Source organism: Apodemus sylvaticus, chromosome 20, assembly GCF_947179515.1.
Source record: "Apodemus sylvaticus chromosome 20, mApoSyl1.1, whole genome shotgun sequence".
Taxonomy (NCBI): domain Eukaryota; kingdom Metazoa; phylum Chordata; class Mammalia; order Rodentia; family Muridae; genus Apodemus; species Apodemus sylvaticus.
This window is the reverse complement of record NC_067491.1, coordinates 15475645-15495022: the sequence shown is the minus strand read 5'-3', so window position 1 is coordinate 15495022 and position 19378 is coordinate 15475645. Positions and strand designations below refer to the sequence as shown.

General features: G+C 43.6%; 1 protein-coding gene and 1 non-coding gene across 3 annotated transcripts in view; both read right to left on the bottom strand.

The window, feature by feature from the left end:
• Rap1b (RAP1B, member of RAS oncogene family) overlaps positions 1 to 16978 on the bottom strand; it is a 31645-nt gene extending 14667 nt beyond the window's left edge. Inside the window, exons 1-2 of one of the 2 annotated variants that reach the window (XM_052165897.1) lie at positions 16802 to 16978; positions 5503 to 5620 (exon numbers count right to left, since the gene is read on the bottom strand). The gene's annotated coding sequence lies outside the window, so the exon portion shown is untranslated. The remainder of the gene's footprint in view (positions 1 to 5502; positions 5621 to 16801) is intronic. The other variant, XM_052165896.1, reaches the window with a different exon arrangement.
• LOC127671373 (U6 spliceosomal RNA) lies at positions 8834 to 8940 on the bottom strand. The gene has a single exon (XR_007974734.1). It is a non-coding gene; the product is annotated as a U6 spliceosomal RNA (small nuclear RNA).
• Positions 16979 to 19378: the final 2400 nt, after the last annotated feature.

The following is a 19378-nucleotide window of genomic DNA, read 5'->3' as shown; positions in this document are numbered from 1 at the left end:
GGGAGAGAGGGAGAGAGGGAGAGAGGGAGAGAGTGTGAGAGAGAGAAAGAGAGAGAGAGAGAGAGAGAGAGAGAGAGAGAGAGAGAGAGAAACAGTCATGAGGATTAAGCTTGGGAAGTATAAAAGGTAGGGCACAGTGAGGTATGGCACTGGAATTTAACTCGGGTCTTCTTATGTATGTTAACTCAAAGAGTCATCTCTCCAGCCTCAAAAAGCTAGATTTAGATTTATTTTTCCAGTTAAAATTCTATGCCAAAGAGTCTACAAGTAGCTACAGACAAACGCTTCCCCCGTAGAATGTTGATAACAAGCAGTTTTCTTATCAAGTTGTTTAGTTTAACTCTCCACCCTCAACTGGAATGGAGCGGATGTTAAATTACAAAGGGCTATGTAAAACCCGTAACTACTAGTTCCTGATGTCAAGAGATGTTACTTCTCCCACTAAACTCGTGCAGAAGTGAGATGCCTGACTTCTCCTTTCCGCCTCCAAGTCCCAAAGTAGCATCCCAACAGTTTCAGATGATTACCAAGTTCTAGTCTAGCTTCCGAAAAACTCTAATTCAATGTCAAGACACATATCCTAACCTGCTGGGCACAGTAACAGAATTCAGGACTGAGCAGGTTTTAAAATTATCTTTCAAGAAAAAAAGAGGCCCAGATTCCTGTCAAAAATAAAAACTCTGCCGGTGGTGGTGGCCCACACCTGTAATCCCAGCACTCTGGGAGGCAGAGGCAGGCTTCTGAGTGGTCTACAGAGTGAGTTCCAGGACAGCCAGGCTATACAGAGAAACCCTGTCTCGAAAAAACAAAACAAAACAAAACAACCCAAAAAACCAAACCAAACCAAAAACTCTTAGCCAGGGTGTAATGGTGCCTCTGCCCTTAGGAGAACTGAGGCAGGAGGATCGGTGAGTTGCGGCTACAGTAAGGTGGCCTCACAAACCAAACATAACAAAGAGCAAACCAACTTGAAGCTGCATACAGCATTCTGTCCATTCTGACCAGATTTAATACCACAAATAGGGAAAAGGTCTCTCCTACCATCTTCATGGGTTAGTATTAATAGTTCCAGTAAATAGAGCTAATCTCTACCAATTTTGCCAAATCTTCAACTGAAATATTCAGTAACAAAACTTGACCTGTGACTTAAGATCATGCCTTCCAGTTTTATTACACTTGTCACCTTTCTGTTCAGTACCTGGTTGCAAGGGAATGTATTTTTTTTTTTATTTAGTTATTTATTATATGCAAGTATACCTTAGCTGTCTTTAGACATCAGATCTCTTTATGGATGGTTGTGAGCCACCATGTGGGTGCTGGGATTTGAACTCATTACCTTTGGAAGAATACTCAGTGCTCTTACCCGCTGAGCCATCTCTCCAGCCCCGCAAGGGAATGTATTAACTGTACTACAAATTTCTCAGCTGATTGACCCAGATAAACAGGGTACTGATCCAAAACAAATAAAAAAACAAAAACAAACCAAAACCTTTTTCTTATTAGACTTGGTTGTAAACTCTACAGAAAGGCAGTTACTAGATGTGCTATCTGTGTAGTATAGTTTAGATAATTGGATTATGAATATTACTTAACTACTTGCTATAGATATTAGACTATGACAAGAAGGATTTTAGTTAATTTTATGAAAAACTAGAAGAATACAGTAAAAGTTAAGACTGGACTAGGCATGATCTTTGTCGTATTATTCGATGTTTCTGTATGTGTTATTTCCTTATTGGAAATAGGAATAACAAAGTTTCTTCAGGGTTTTTAAGATCAAATGAAATGCATTGCCCTGAATGTTAAGTGACTGAGCAGCACAGCGAGTAAACAGTTGGAAATATGAATCTGCTTGTTCTAGAGAACCTTCTCCCCAGCTGCTTACAGTGCCTGAACTTTAGACACTTAGGAACTCTAAAAGCAGCCCTGAGAAGACACATGGGTAAAGCACTTGCTGTCAGGTGTGACGCCGGGTCTGACTCCCAGCACCCACACAAAGGTGGGGCTGCAGCCCATCTGTAACTCTAGTGTTCTTACAGTGGATGAAGGCACACAGGGTCCCCAGAGGTTGCAGGTCAACTAGGCTGGCAAAGGCAGGGGCAAACAACAAAAGGTCCTTGTCTCAAGCAAGCTGGAAGGTGAGGACTGTCACCGGAGGATGTTCTCTGACCTCCTCCACATGTCAAGGTGTGCCACACTGATAGCTGGACTCACACACATTCTAGTTGATACATGTGGTGGTACATCGGCAATTCCACTACTCAGGAGACTGAGACAGGAGGGTCTAGGGTCTAAGGCCAGGCTGGAGTTATCACAGAGAAAAGAGCTTCAGTTGGGGAAGTGCCTCCATGAGATCCAGCTGTGGAGCATTTTCTCAATTAGTGATCAAGTGGGGAGAGCCCCTTGTGGGTGGTACCACCTTTGGGCTGGTGCTCTTGGGTTCTATAAGAGAGCAGGCTGAGCAAGCCAGGGGAAGCAAGTCAGTAAGAAACATCCCTCCATGGCCTCTGCATCAGCTCCTGCTTCCTGACCTGCTTGAGTTCCAGTCCTGACTTCCTTTAGTGATGAACTGCAACGTGGAAGTGTAAGCTCAATAAACCCTTTCCTCCCCAACTTGCTTCTTGGTCATGATGTTTGTGCAGAAATAGAAACCCTGACTAAGACACCTACTTAGATGCTAATGGCTAACTGATACCACAGCATCTAATGGCCAAGGCACACTGAGGCTGCAGTTAGTTAGTTATACTGCTATAGACTACAGCACCTAAAGTGTCTGCCCAGGTCTCACACACAGTGGTGGGCATCCCTACCTCACCGAAAGAACTACTTTTAGGCTAGCCATGGTGATGCACAAATTTTAATCTCAGCACTTGGGAGACAAGCAGGAGGATCTTCTTGAGTTCTGGACAGTAAGGCCTACATATTGAGACCCTGTCCATAAAACAAAACAAATACAAGAATCAACACTGGATAAAACTTCCTCCAGGCTGTGTGAAGTGCATGAATTGTCTCGAGTTTGTCTCAATGCACTCTAATAATTAAAGTTATCTATGTGTCATGTTCACTGCTGTATAATTAAAACTTAATGCAGAGCCTGGAACAGAAAAGATACTTAGGGATCGAACCTGACATCTCCTAGGCAAGCATTTGGCCACTGAACTGCATTTCCAGTAGCTGCTGGCTGTGTTTGAAAACTGCTTGATTGGAACACAGTCATGCTCATTCAATGACCATCATTTTTGGTTGTCACCAGGTTAAAATGGCAGAGCTGAATGGCTCTGATAAGGATGTCAACAATGTCTAAATTATTAATCTGCCCTTTACAGAGGCTTGCCAGACCTATGTCCTATGGACTAGACCCTGAAAGAGAAAAGGAAGATTCTGCATATTACTTTAGTACAGACAACTTGGTACTGAGCTCAACTCAAGATATTAGCTGCTGTCTATATGTATTGTTGTAATGACAACAGTGTGAGAGCAGTTCCAACCCAAGGGACTTGAAGGGAGATGGAGAGGGGAGAGGAGGGGGAAGAGAGGAGAGAGGGAAGAGGGGAGAGGGAAGAAAGGAGAGGGAGGGGGAGAAGAGAGAATTTTCCCCTACTAGGCAATGTCTACTGTGGGTTAGGACAGGAACAGCAGGAGCAGGATTGAAGCTTCTGCAAAGAAAGACGATAACTTGTCCAAGAGAAAACATGAACTATCTTTTTGCTTTGCAAAGATTTCCTCAACTTAACAGAAAAAGATGGTCCTAATTCTTTAGATTCCCTTCTGTCAATTCTCCAGTAATTTAACTGCACTCAGATTTAAGCTCAGAAGGAAGAGCTTGCTGGGGTTGGGGAGAGAAGATGACAACTCACAAAGCCCTTCGTTTCTGAAACTTAATGCAATCATTAGAAGTGCACGTTTGCCAGTCAGACGGCAGAATTGTGAGAAACTACTCATCAACCACAAAGACAGCCCCAGGACACTGATAGAAAAATGTGTACTTACACATTTTAGGCAAGTACTAAATCTAGTTTGGAGTCCTGGAGCAAGGGTATAAGAAATCAGAAATCAGGCTATCAGTATTAACAGATTTATTAGTCAGTAGGGATTTTTGAACAAATCATACCCATGTCGGTGAATGGATAAATACCACACATATTTCTTAACATAAACACCTAGTTTTTACAACATACTACCTCACACAAGGATAGGTAAACTTTAAAAACATCATTTATAGTCTGTTTCAGCAAAAGTCTGAATTCAGGAATATATGTAACTAGCGTCTTCCAGGAGAGTAGGAACAATGGCTACAGAAATATTTCGTTTATTATTACCATATAACTAGGACCAAGTGACATGTCTATGACTGCCCCCAAATGCACTAAGAAACCAAGAGAATGCCTTGGTTTTAGGTTGTGGATTCGTATATGTACAATTATATATACACACATTCTAATAGGAACTTCAAGACTAAGCTATTCCTAATGTTAATTCACTAGTAAATCTGCCAAAAGTGCAAAAGAGAAAACAATGAAACAAAAAAGCAGTGGAAGCAAAAGCACTTCCCATTAATTGCCTACTAACTTAATATTTCAATTTAAGAGCAGCTTATGCTAGCCACTTATCCACATTGGCTTGATTAATTTAACAGGCCTTTTGTATTTCACTGCTTATTCAAAGATGCCTCTGATATTCAGTAAAGGCTGCTCAGAAAAAGAAAGGGGGCGTCATAACTGTCCCTCTCCCGGTACACACACCGGTTATTTACCTGCAGAACCACTAGGTTAACAAACGCAGTTTGGAGGCTGGAGAGCTAGCTTAGTGAAGAAGAGCTCTTGCTGTGCTTGGGAAGATGGGGTTCATCTCCCAGCACCCAACACGGTGCTTACAACCGTCTCTAACTCCCTTTCCAGAGGCTCTGATTCCTTCACTTCTGGCATCTGAGGGCATCAGGCACTCACACTGTGTACATACATAGGTAGACAAATACACATAAAATAAAAGTAGATGAATTTTTTATAAGCTATCTCTAAAACATTCATTTCCTGCCAAATCTATTCACCCCCAAATCCCATAGACAGAGGTTAACATTTTTTTAACATTAACATATATAAAGACTGGCTGGTAGTCTGTTAAAATCAGCAGAATGCAGAGACAACAGGAAATGTGGACAGATACTTCCTGTTAACAATTCTGAGTTTCAAAGTACCCACTTCAGCTATTTACTTACTTCTTGTCCCTATACACGGTGGTTCTGTCAGGGATTTAAAAACTAAAATCTTTTTTAGATTTTATTTTATAGTCACAAATGTTTGCCTCCACAATGTATTGTACCACCTGCATGCCTGGGGCCCAAGGGTGTCAGAAAATGGCGGGTATCAGATGCCCTGGAATCAGTCAGCAATGGTTGTGGTCCTCTGCAAGAGCAGCAAGTGCCCTCATCTGCCAAGTCATTTCTCCAGCTCCATATGAAGAAAAATTCTTTTACTACACATGTATTCATGCATGCATACATACACATGCAAGAGCAGATGCAGCACAGTTTGCATGTGGAAGTCAGAGGACAACTTTAGGGAATGCAGGCTCTCCTTCAGGCACGCGGGTCCTTCCTGGCAGTGGTCTCACCAGCTCTCCACTGTAGGTTTTTAAACAGAAACTGTGTAAGTATTATCTTACAATTTTCTTACTCTAATCTGAATTTTATTTATAACCAAGTGGATTTTATAACCCTTAGGAACCTTACTGACATAATTTCTGGTGTGTTTTTGTTTTGTTTTGTTGATTTGGTTTTTTCGAGACAGGGTTTCTCTGAATAGCCCTGGCTGTCCTGCAACTCACTCTGTAGACCAGGCTGGCCTCGAACTCAGAAATCTGCCTGCCTCTGCCTCCCAAAGTACTGTGCGCCACCACCGCCCGGCTCACTGACATGATTTTTACGGGAATTAAAATTATATGAAATGATATAAGACTTAAAAACTGTTAAAGATAACAGCTTTCAATTTTAAACTAAAAAACAAACAACCAAACAAAACCCCACAAATGACAGGCACCAATATACACAGGCTAGCCTTAGGAATCTCTAGGAAGTTAATTGGACTCTTGTGAACTATGGCAGCAGGAGGTTCTTTAATACTTAAGAGCCCTGAAGAGTCACCGACACTCAGTGCCTTGCACTGACAGCTTCAAGCATCCCTTGGGAGTGCTGGTGAGATGGTCAGCCAGTGAACGGCGGGCGAGCACAGGGACCTGAGCTTGATCTCCAGCATCTCACAAAAGCCTGCGTGTGCCTGTAATCCCAGTGCTGGAGTAGGAGGGGAGACGGGAGGTTTAGCAGAATGTGTGGGCTCCGGCTCCCGTGAAGTCTCTTCCTGAGGGAATGAGGAAGACAGCCACTGCTGCCCTCTAGCAACCTGGGAGTTTTTAGTAGACCTTTTGAAAGTAACATTTTCATATCCTAATGTCTTTTTTAAAGGGGACATCATTATCAAAGACTTTCTAATCCATCTCAAAACTAATTCTAAATTTCTAAACAATCCCAAATATACTGGGCTTCATTCACATCTGCTTTGGTGGCAAACCCTGCTGTTAGAAATTGCTTTCACTTTACCTAAGCACTGACGTGCGTCTACTTCTTCGGTGTTCATCTCATTTAGTGGGACGACTCACGCTTCATATGTACAGCACTTTGTCACCTCACTACAATCCAGGGACAGAGGAGGTCTGAGTTCTAGGCCAGTCTGCGGGCAATCAGGCCGATCAAGGCTACAAACTGAGAAACCCCATCTCAGAAAGGACGAAGCCAGAGACGACATAGTCAAATACAATCAGTGTAACACTTTCAAAAAGGGAGTGCAAGTAGTTGTGTATGATGAGCCTCAGTAAAGACAAAGCATTCAATTCTTTACACATATTTATTTTTCAATTAAAAGTTCTTACAATGGAGGGCTGGAGAGACGGCTCAGCAGTTAAAGCACGTATCACTCTAGCAAAGGGCCAGGTCCCAGCACCCACACCGGGTGGCTAGCAACTTCCTGTAATTTCAGTTTCAGGGCTCTGCTCACCATCTGCGGGCACCTGTACAAACACGGTTCATACACTTATACCCAGGCACGTACAGATAAAAAGCAGTCCTGGTGATAATGCCTGTAATGTCAGGACTCAGGAGGCTGACGCAGGACTGCTCGGAACTCCAGGTCAGTAAAAGCTCTAACTCACCATCCCAAAACAAAACAAAAACTCAGTCAACGAACAAGAACACTTCACACTCCAGAAAAATGTTATGAGGTTTTTGGTCACTAAAAGCTTGCAAAAGGCCTGCCATGGTGTACACCATCAAGAAGCTGAGACGGGGGATTTTACAGAGAAGTTCCAAAACCTCAAAACAGCAGCAGCAGCAGCAGCAACATCATCAGCAAAGCCAGTAAAGTGGCAGAGCGTACTAGAAGGAAAAAAAGAACAAATGTAGTATAAAAGCTAGCGAAAATGGAAGGAAGAAATCTCACTTTTTTTTTTTTAAAGTTAGTAACCAGGGTGGGCTGGAGAAATGGCTCAGCGGGTAATAGCTGCTCTTCTGAAGGTCATGAGTTTGGATCCCGGCAAGCACACGGTGGTTCATAACCATCCATAAGGAGCTCTGATGCCCTCTTCTGGTGGCTAAAGACAGCTACAGTGTACTTACATATAACAAATAAATAAATCTTAAAAAAAAAGTTAGTAACCAGGACTGCATAAACAGTACTTCCTGGCAACCTAAGAAGAATTTGAATGTCCTAGACATAAAATCTGACTTCAGTATGTCCCCTAATTCAGACTTGTTAGGGCACACCTGAGCACTTAATTACTTAATACCAGCAGCAGCAGAGTGGTTAACTCCCTTCCCTCATTGTGGCTAGCTCATGTAGGCAGTTCTTCAGTACTTAATCCCTGAAGTGGGCACTGAACATCGATTCCTTCTCTAAATCAACCCGCAATCCTGTTCTCTAGTGTTAACTGTCCTTTGAAGAGTGCTGTTCAATGGCCCGATTTCTCTTTAGATCATATAAATCATATAAATCTCTGCCTCTTACTAAAGGTCTCAAGGGAAAGGAACAAGTCTAGGATTTTAGCCAATTTATTTTTTTATTTATGTTATGTGTGTGTAGGTAGGTATGTGCATGTGAGTACTTTGTGCCCAGGAGAGAGGTCAAATCAGACTACTAAAGCTGGAGTTGTAGACAGCTGCTAGGAACCAAACCCAGGCCCTCTGCAAGAGCACCCAGATACCAATAGCTGAGCACCTTAACTGAATTCTAAATTGTGTGTGTGCGTGCAAGCACAAAAGCATGCAGTGGTGTGCATGGCAAGTCTGAGAACGACTTGTGGGAATCAGCTGTCTCCACCATGTGGGTTCCAAACATGGAGAGAAGGTGCTTTTAACCTTGCTCAACTATCTTGCTGGGAGCTTTTTTTTTTTATTCGATATATTCTTTATTTATATTTCAAATGATTTCCCCTTTCCTGGATCCCCCTCCCCAAAAGTCCCATAAGCCCTCTTCCCTCCCCCTGTTCCCCTATCCACCCCTTCCCACTTCAATGTTCTGGTATTCCCCTACACTGCAGCACTGAGCCTTTCCAGAGCCAGGGGCCACTCCTTCTTGGACATCATTTGATATGTGAATTGTGTCTTGGGTATTCCAAGCTTTTAGGCTAATATCCACTTACTAGTGCATACCATGAGTGTTCTTTTGAGACTGGGTTACCTCACTTAGGATGATGTTCTCCAGCTCCATCCATTTGTCTAAGAATTTCATGAATTCATTGTTTCTAATGGCTGAATAGTACTCCATTGTGTATATACACCACATTTTTAAAAAATATGGACCATTTCACGAATTTGCATGTTATCCTTGCGCAGGGGCCATGTTAATCTTCTCTGTATTGTTCCAATTTTAGTGTATGTGTTGCTGAAGTGAGCACTTGCTGGGAGCTTTTAACCATGCTTTTTTTTCAGGTCTTGCTTTTGCAAGCCTAGTCATGTGAAAAAAATAAGATACCACTTTTTATAAAGTTATTGTAGAATAGGCCAATCTATTCCTAGTTTAAATAGATCCCAAGAGGTTATGGTTAGGGTCTTTTTCTATCTGTAAGTTTCCCAGGTGGCCCACCTTGCTAGTTAGTGGGCTGCTACAGTTCACCAACACTTTTCTCCTTCCACTCTGAGAGCAAGGCCCTGGAGACCTTGCATTCCTAGACCCTTAGTTTTGACCCCAGAACTAAAGCGTAAGCTAAGAGACTGGTGAGCTGTGCGCCCACAATTTACTCACCCACCTTCCTAGCCGCCTCCTCAACCTGAAACTAGTTAGTAGACCAAGATCTATGTTATTCTAATCTTTTAAAATTTCTCACTGTTAGCCGGGCGGTGGTGGCGCACGCCTGTAATCCCAGCACTCTGGGAGGCAGAGGCAGGCGGATTTCTGAGTTCGAGGCCAGCCTGGTCTACAGAGTGAGTTCCAGGACAGTCAGGGCTACACAGAGAAACCCTGTCTCCAAAAAACCAAATCCAAAAAAAAAAAAATAAATAAATAAATAATAACCTTCTCACTGTTTAAATAAATTTAAAAAAAACTTCTCACTGTTTAACGAGATTGCCACAATTGTTCCTTAGTATAAACACAGAAAAGAAACAGCAGTTTTTCAAAAGGAAAAATATTACTATCCTGGAAGCCTCTTTGAAAAATGTCTGCTTAATGTAGATATATCAAAATTTCTCATGCCAAAGAAACAAAATTAAAACCAATATAAAGCTGGTACAGTGGAAGACTGTCAGTAGCCACAGCTACTCAGGGTGAGGTACAGATCACGGAAGCCCAGGAGTTTGAGGCCAGAGGCAAAAGAAGTAACAAGTCAAACCTGAAATAAGCTTAAAGAAGCAATTCTCTAACTGTATGTGACCAAAGATGTAATGGACTGCCCAGAAAAGACCGCAAAGAAGCTTCAAAAAGCCAATTACGTATCAGTAAAGATTCTGAAACAAAGTCCCGGCCCTCAAGATTTCTAGTTATATCTTGTACTGGTCATATTACATAAATCTTCACTAATGGCTCATTTCACTGTGAACTTTTTTCAAGTGCTCCTTAGTTTCACAGAAAGATGTTTCCCTCAACACTAAGGCTACTAAGTATCAAGTGCCCAATGCTGAGAAGAGCTTTCTATAACCCCAAGTGTTGCTTAAGAGCATTTATAATCATCCATAGATACTGTTATTACTTGCCCTAACATAACAAGCAGGTTTGTTGTTTTCAACAGTATGTCAGGAGTTGGAGTAATGGCTCAGCACTGGCTGCCCTTCAGAGGACCAGGGTTCCATTTCCAGCAATCTCATGGCACCTCTCAACAGGTTCTGATTCCGGTCGGAGGGAATCCAACGCCATCTTCTGGCAGCCATGGGCACTACACTCATGCAGTGCACAGACATTCAAACACTCAGACATATATGGTCAGTTCAGGGAACAGAGGAGATGACTCAGTAGTTTGAAGTACTTGCTGCTCTTGCAGAGGACCCAGTTCAATTCCTAGCACCCAGGTGGTGGCTCACAATCGTCTATTTCAACTCCAGTCACTGAAGATTCAACACTACCCTCCAGTTACTGAAGATTCAACACTCCCCTCTCTGACCTCTGAGGGAGTACATACACAAACATGCAGGCAAAATACTTACATGTACAAAATAAAAGTAAACCTAAAAACAAGTAGCTGGTTCAGCTCCTAAGACTTAATCACTTTTCTTGGAGTCTTATTAAAAAGATCTGCACACAGGGAGAGGCTTCATTTTTCAAACAACTTCAAGAACATTCAGTCGGAGCCTTTTTTCTTTCTTTTAAACAGTCAGGGCAGTAAAAAAATATACCAGAGCTCTAATCCAGTTTACAAGTTGTGCTCACCATTGGTCTTGTGTGCGCCATAGAAACAAATGTCAATACAGTAAAAAAGAACAAAGGACATCTTGGAGCCAAGGACATCTTGGAGCCGCCATCATCACAATTGTCACCAATAACAGCCCATGCTTGCAGACCTCCCCCCCCAGAACGTCTAAGCTCTCCGCAGGAGTCCTTGGATTACACTGTGAAAAATCATCGAGCAAAATGATTCACATTTAAACCTCCTCAAGTATTGGGATACAAATGTCCTATCAGTCTATTCAAAGCTGAAGCAGGAAGATGGCAGGTTTGAGGCCAGCTTGGGCAATATGATAAGTAAGACCTTTTCTCAAAAGCAAATCAACTGCTCCAAAATAACAACTGGCAAGCCCCTGTTCATTAAGTATGCTTTCCAAGGATCCTAAGTGTAATGCTGGAGAATAGATGCTCTAGAGAGCGAGTGTCACCGGAGCATGGCTGATGAACTGTAGAAACACTGACAAGTGAGACAATCTCAAGTCCAACATCCCCATGTCATCTTGCCAGGGAAAGCAAGGAAGGAAAAGCTTCAGAGAGGAAAGAACATGTTTTCCCAAAGCGCCAGCGCAGTGGAGAGAACGGACATTCTCTCCTTACCTTCTGTATTGCAAGTATTTTAACAAAATGGTAAAGCCAAGCATCTGAAAACTCACTAAATACTAACAGAGTTTGTGCAGTATCCCTAAATTAAAGAAATTCTAGTATTAATAAAAACTAGTAATAGGGAAACATATACTTTGTCCTTGTCCCCCTTTTATCTGTACAGTACAAAATTTAAGATTTCACAGACATCTGGAGTTGTATTACTGAGAAGTTAACTCATTAACTAAAAATCATAGGTTGTATCCGTATCTAATGCATTAATATAATGTGCTACTAGGACACCAAGCTAACTTAAAACAGAGGATACTGAAGGGAATATACAGGATATTTGCTGTATAAAACTACTAAGTGATGAGAAGAGTTTGCATTTGCAACAACTTATTTTTAACTGAAACCTCCAGTTTCATTATGAAACTAAGAAAGTCCCCAGTTTACAAAGTGATTAGTGCTTTGTCTAACAGTGCAAAGTCCCATGTGTGAGTCCTTCACATTGCAAATCATCATTGTGATTATGAAAAATACATTCTAATGTGAGGATGACCTCCAGAAGACCGATAACTAGAGCTCAACTTTAGCCCAACTTTCTACTTCCTCCCCAAGCTCCACTTGAAGCTGCTAAGTGGACAGAACACCGCTTTCATCTTTTTTCCTATCACACAAGGCAAAGAGGAAAACCACAGGAGGGAGAGATAACCCAGCAATGAAGCAATCAATTCTCTTTATATTTTCAAAATAGGTATGGGTTAAGTAAAGAGAAAAGTGCAGAGACACAGTCTCACATAGCCAAGGCTGGCCCAGAACTTGCTGTGCGGCAAAGGCTGACAGAAGGGTGTTTTTTCTTGCCTCCTCAGATGCTGGGATTACAGGTACAGACCACCCCACGCAGCTGGGAGAAAAATTAGATAGTTGCTGAAATAAATTTTAGATCTTCTACTTAAAACCGATTTAACTCTGCAATGTTTCTAACAGCTGATCTCTTAACATCTCTTAACTGGCTATCTGCATGGCAAGTTCTAAGTCAATCAATCCCCAACCCCGGAAGAGTTTACCCAGCAAGTTACCTCCTGAAGGCCTGACCCAGCTTGGACTAACAGCCTCACCGATATAAAGTAGCACAAGGATATGAAACAGTAGCTAATAACCAGAAGCCTTAGGAACCAGTTCAGTATGTAAGAATTCAAACTGACTGTTGTTAGAGAGCAGTACTCTTAATCTAGACATAAGTGTATTTTGATTCAAGCATCTCCAAAGTAACCAATCAAAGTACAATATTCCAGAATATTATCACTCTGTATAACAAAAAAACAGATGGAAATTGTTATCTGTATTGCAGATATTTTTAGAGAATTTAAGTATACTTTTAAAACCTTGTAACATACTCCTAAATTTTCATTTCTTTCTTTGTAAGTTTTAGGGCTTGAATCAACTGCTGTGTACCCTCGATCTGAGCATTAGGAGTAAGCACAGCAGTGTTTACCAAGCGTGGAAGATAAGTAAAATGCTTTTTCCTGACTAATTTTAAAATTGTGCTATTTTTAAGGTGACAAAAAAAAAAACGATTGACTTTTTACAAAATAGAAATTTTATTGCAAAATTTACTGCTAAAGAGATCAACCTTAGAATCCAGTCAAGTGGTTTCAAACAAAGGACAATACATTACATTACACAGCACGTCAAACTTTTACTATAAATGGATAAATTCCTACTAGCGTCTCTTTTATTTATATGTACCAGAGTATATCTGTGTGTGAGTGAGCGTGCCTGCCTGTGGGTATCTGAGGAGGCTGAGAGAAGCTGGTGGATCCCCTGGAGCTAGACCTAAAACTGGTTTTGAAGAAGCTGGCATAGGTGTTGGGAACCTAATTCAGGTTTAGAACCCTCTGCAAAAGCAACAAGCACTCTTAAGCCCCGAGCCATCTCCTGCCTTTTATTCTATTCTTTGTAACTACTGTTCCCAGTATATTCTTGAGATTTCTAAGGAATTAATCTAAAGACTTTAGTCCTCAAGTGGTAATCAGAATCTTTCAACACCACTGCAAAATATCTACAAGTATGGCAAAGATTAGCTCTCAGTATGAGGCAGCACAATGCTGCTTACAGTTGGATAAAAATTGTATCTAATGTTACAATGCACCAAGCCACGGCTTAAGACATTGTTCTTGTTCAAAGAAAAAAAAAAGGGAAAACAAATAGAAACAAAACAGTGCACACACCCTTCACATGTGAACCAACCAAACCAAACTCACAAAACATATTTAGTGACAACTAAAAAGCATTAGAAATTGAAATATTTTTTTTTTTCAGTGAGGGGACTGAAACGAGCAACTTGGACAAGAGAGGCAAACACTGACCACTGAGTCACAACCCCAGCCAGAAATATGAGTTTTTATAGACTTTATATTTTATAGACTTTAGTCTATAAAATGTTATCATTTTAGAGAGAAACAGCCTTTGACTATTTAGTGCATAAACACTAAACTAAGCTAGTAGCAGTTCAGATCTAAACACTTTAGATCAACATGCACTCCTTAAGATTTATTTTCTGGGAACGACACATACATGTAAATCAATGAGATCTCTTTGACATTCAATTATAAAATGCCAAATGTGAACTATACTCGGGAAGTGGATATAAGATCAGCTAAGTCCTCTCAGTTTGTGGTCACAGGTTAATTTCATTCCATAAGGAGTTAAGTACCTAAACAAAAAGCCAAGAGCTAAACACGAGCTTGCCATGCCAATCTTAAGACTTTACATTTAAAACAGCATTACAGCTACATATGTTATCAATCTCTGCATAAGCATTAAGGCCTTCAAAGACCTTTACATACATAGATCAAGTTATTCATGTATTTATCTATAGTCGGGGCTTCATTCGCACAGGCTAGCCTTGAATTTATGGTAATCCTCCTGCTTCAATCTTTTAACTGCTGGGATAACAGCTGTAAAATACCGCACCACTTTAAAAAAAGATTCTTTATTTCAACGTGTTAGCCCTTATAGGCTCTTTAGTGGGAGGGCTCACTCTCCCTTGTATAGGTCAAAATGACCAACTTGTAAAGTGAGAGATTCCCAAAGGAAATGTGTAATTCTTTTTTGAATGATTACACTGTTCTCTTCAGTCTCTGAATTTAAGTCCCAAACATCACCATGTACCCAGGTACAATGCTAGGAACTAAGAATAAAGCAGAATTCCTATTCTCATGGTGTTTCCATTTAACTCTACTTAACTTTCATCCACTGAGTGTCTATGTAATAGCGACATGCTAGTCATCTGAGGTATGCAGAAGAAATCTATCCCGTCCTTGGGCCTTACAATTTGGTAGAACAGATAAACACACACAACAGTAACAGAAGACAGGAAGTGATACAAGCCACGGAAAGAACAGTGGTAAGACAGACAGAAAAGGAGAAAGACACGTCCATCATCTCTACATCCCAGACTGCAGACTAAAAATTAAGCCGGTTTAGCATGGGGCCCTTCAGATGCTAATCTCAGACTAGGTACATTACAACCCAAACAACTATATGTCCTTTAGATTTTACTTTGCAGCTTCCACAGATAAGGTCACTGAACTATTGTGTCAAACAAGAAAGTACAAGGGAATATAATGTAGTACAGAGATTAAAATTATATCTTCCCCAGAGTATTAACTTCCTCTAACCAAAACTAGGGTATGACACTACCCAAGTGATTATTCCATACCTTAGCTAACTAAGGCACTCTTGGAGAAGAGAGCATAATGTGACCAATAATCTCTACAAGATGTAATTCACGATAAAAAAAAAAATGTCACATTGCTTCCTGTGGATTGTCCTTTATGGACAGACCACAGCCTTACAAATCAGCAGACTCAGGTAACCGGTTGGTTATCTTATCTATTTTAGGCCTTAGTTTCCTCCTCCACGAAACGACAGGGTGGGACTAGATGACTTAAAGAGTCTCTTTCCGGCCCTTAAAAAGCCCCAAGACTCTATTATGACTTAATACACAGATTTCAAATCAGGTTTTAAGAGTGGTAAGAGCTTTACATTAAAAGAATTTCTTCATTCTATTAAGTTACTTCTTGCTAAGATAAACTCCTTTTAGGCAAGTCTCGACAACGTTCTAATTATACAAAAGAAAACTGAAAAATGAATTTACAAGTTAAAGGCACTCTGTATATATTAATACACGCTGCCAGCAAAGCAAACATTTCAACGAGACTCAATTGATTTTAAAATACTGAAAGTCCAGCCTGCATCGTAATGTCAACTTTCGACTCAGTAAAAAATGTTGAGTTCCTATTACTGTAATAAAGAAGGGCTTGTATTCACACGAGTCAGGAATCGCAGGGCCAAAATATCTTCCTAAAGCACTGGAGGGTGGGAGGGGGCAAGTGAAAGGAAAGCAAACCCATCTGCTCAAAACTCTGAAGCAAAGATGTTTCTTCCAAAGGCATCTTCTCTCCCCCACCCCCAACCCCTCCACCCCAAGGAAAATCCCGAAGGCCTAGTTCCCAAATTCACAGCGCTGATAAGTCAGTTTCAGAACCAGACACACCGAGATGGCGTAAAAAGGAGAAGAGGACAAACTTCCTGGATTTTTTTCTCTCTGCAAGAGAAAAAGAGATTTCCTCTTGCTGACGAAGGGAAAGGCCCCTTTAACATTTTTTTTTTCTCTCTGCACCGTGGCTGCTGCCAGACTAGGTGGGGCTCGCTCCGCTGCCTTCCTCCTGCCACTTCCCGCAACAAATGAAGCGAGCCAGCCCCGATCCGGGCAAACTTTTTCCCTGTCAGGCTCGAGCCCGCGGGGCGCCGGGGAGTGGTCCCCCCCCTCGCAACGCTGCTCCGCCCGGCCCCGGGCAGGGAGAAGCCCGGGTGTCCGCAGAGGACAACTTTCTGGTTTCCGCTCTAACTTCCACCCACCCCGCGGCAGGCGCCGAGGCGGGGAGCGGGGCGCGGCGGGAAAGGCTGCGGGGCCGCGGGCAAGCGGGTGGGGGTTCCTCGGGCGCTCACTTCCTCCGCCATATTTCAGACATTTGACCCCTTCCGCAAAGCGCGCTGCTCCCCCGCCGCGGCCGCGGTTCCTCCCCGGCCGCCCGGAGGCGGCACGCCCGCCGAAGCGAGCTAGGGACGCGGGGGCCCCCCGCAGCCACCTGCCGCGCGCCCGGGCCACCCTCGCCGCCGCGGGGGCCCCCACGGCTGCCCCGCCCGGCCCGCGCCGCACCCCGCCGCTCCCCTCTGCCGGCGCCCGGCCCCCCGCCAGCCTCGCAGCCACGCATGCACTCCGCGCCCACCTCTCGCGCTGCCACCGGGTCGCCGCCGTCGCCCCGCGTTCCCTTCGCGTCGCTGCTCCCGGCGCCACGGCGGTCTCTGCCGCTGCCGCCGCCGCCGTCGTCGCCGCCGCCGCCGCCGCCGCCGCTCAGGCTGCTTTCCACGCCTGACTCTGGGCGAGGTTTGGCGGTGTCGCCTTGACGTCAGGCGTTCAGCCTCGCTCTCGCTTCCGCCCGCGGGCGGGGCGCGCAGGAGCACAGCCCGGGAAGGGGCGGGGACAGGGGCGGGCCTTGGCTGAGGGGGGCGGGGTCTCGGCGCGCTAGCCTTGCTTGTGGGCCTCGCCCAGGCTCTCGCCGGCCGGTTCTGGTCGTGGCCCCTCTCCCCGCCCCGCGCCTCGTTGCTGCGGTCAGCTTCACCCCCGCTGGCTGGCAGTCCTATCTAATCGGTGTCAGCCTCAACGGAGCGCATCCGTCTCGACCCCAGCGGATAACGGGGAGCTCAGGGCTTGGAAACCTCTGAAGCCTTCGCGGGGCCTCCCAAGTGCACACAGGAATTCAGTCGCCAACGCCCCCAGACCGTCGGTGTTCGCGTGGTCCTTTGTGCTGGGGAAAGTAGCTGGAGAAGTAACCCAGCAGCAGTTCCCACTCCCAGAGCGCGAGGGCAGCTTTTCATTTTTCAAACGGCCTTTCTTTAGGTTTGACAAGTATTTCAGCCTGCGGTGTGTTAAGCAGGGCGAGCTATCCAAACTGAACCAGACGCAGGTCACGAATGGATGATTGCAAAGCACGCTGATGGCCTGTACCTAAATGAAGAGTTTATAGAATTAAAAATAATTGGTTCATTGAAGAGCATGCCTGGGGCGCCTTCGTGACTTTATAGATTACTCATAGGTGTAAATCTATGATGTGACTCCGGAAAAGCACTGTCAAAAAATGACTTGTTTCAAAGAGCACAAGAACTTACATAGACTTAGGTAATTAGAATATTTCTCACCGTCTCCTTTAGTGTGAGAATCATACGATCAGAGCTTTATTTTGAAGACTTTGTTTCTGCTCTGATTACGCTCTCTCTTCATTATGTAGTCCTGCCTGGCCTGACCTTGCTACATAGCCTAGGTTGGCTTTCAACTCAAGAGATACACCTGCCTCTACATATGGAGTGCTGGGATTAAAGGCATGCGCCACCACTGCCTGCTATTGAAAGGTTTGGATGAAAAATCTTGAGAGGAAAGCACGGAGGGAAGCGGGCGATTTAGCTGGCCCTGTACAAATTATTCTGGAAGTTTAACGAACCCTAGGAGACAAATGGAGAAGAGACAACTGCGCTAACCTGAGTTAAGTGAGCGGTTAAGAAAGAATTATAGCCGGGTCTCAGGACACAAGTCTGTAAGAGCTCACCTCTTCCGAGGGCGGGGCAGGAGGTGGCTCCTTGCAAATTCTGGGTTGGCTGAGGCCACGGAGGATGTTAAAGCCACCCTAAAAGGTTTTGTGAAAAGGAGGGATGTAGCTCAGTGGTCCAGTGCTTGTCTAGCAAATGTCAGAGAGTAGTAGGTTCAACCTTTAGCCTCTGCGTGCTTGTGCACTCGCAGGTGGGCGCATAGACGGCAGAGGGGAACGCACTATTTTCTATCACTCACCACTTCGTTGTTTTGAAACAGGGTCTCTCACCGAGCCTTACCAATTAGGCTTGAGTGACTGGCCAGCAGTCTCCAAGGAGTGTCCACTCTCCATCTGCCCCTAGTGCTGGGCCACCACTCTGGGTTCTTCTGTGACTGCTGGGGAATGGAACTGGACGGAACTGGATGGAACTTGGAACTCCCAGTTCTGCCTGGGTAACAATCAGGTTGCCCACTGAGCCATCCTACCCCTACAGGAGTTTTTGAGAGCAGTGTTTTCCAGCTGCTTTATGGTTTATATTACTTAAGTAAACATGCTACCTATTTCAATGATTGCTATTTTCTTAGAACAACATTTTAGTGGAGGTTTCAAAGGCAAGTTTCCAAACAATCTGTTGGTATTATCAGCTAGGCAGGAATAAACTGCAAATTCGGTTTTGCTCTTAACCGCTAGGCCATCTCTCTCCAGCCTCCTATGATCAAATCAACTATTGAATAAAAATTTGACGAGTCTGAAAGACTGACATCCTGAGCGAGAGTACCGGTTAACCGTGGGCTGTTTTGTTTTTATTTTTTCTTCGTTTCTGTTGTTTTTAAACACGTTGACATGTGGGCAATTGCTTTTTTCCATTGAAAGAAGAGTGGACGGGCTGGAGAGGTGGCTCAGTGGGTAAGAGCACTGACTGCTCTTCCGAAGGTCCTGAGTTCAAATCCCAGCAACCACGTGGTGGCTCACAACCATCCATAATGAGATCGGATGCCCTCTTCTGGTGTGTCTGAAGACAGCTACAGTGTACTTACATATAACAATAAATAAATCTTAAAAAAAAAAAAAAGAGTGGAGACAGAATTTTGTAGAGTTGTTAAAATTAAAGCACTTTCATCATCTCACCAGACCAATAACCATTGCAGCACTATTAGATCGTGATCGGTGTATAGAGAACCCCAGGTCTCTGCTTCTTGTAGTCCTGGGCTCACTTTTGAA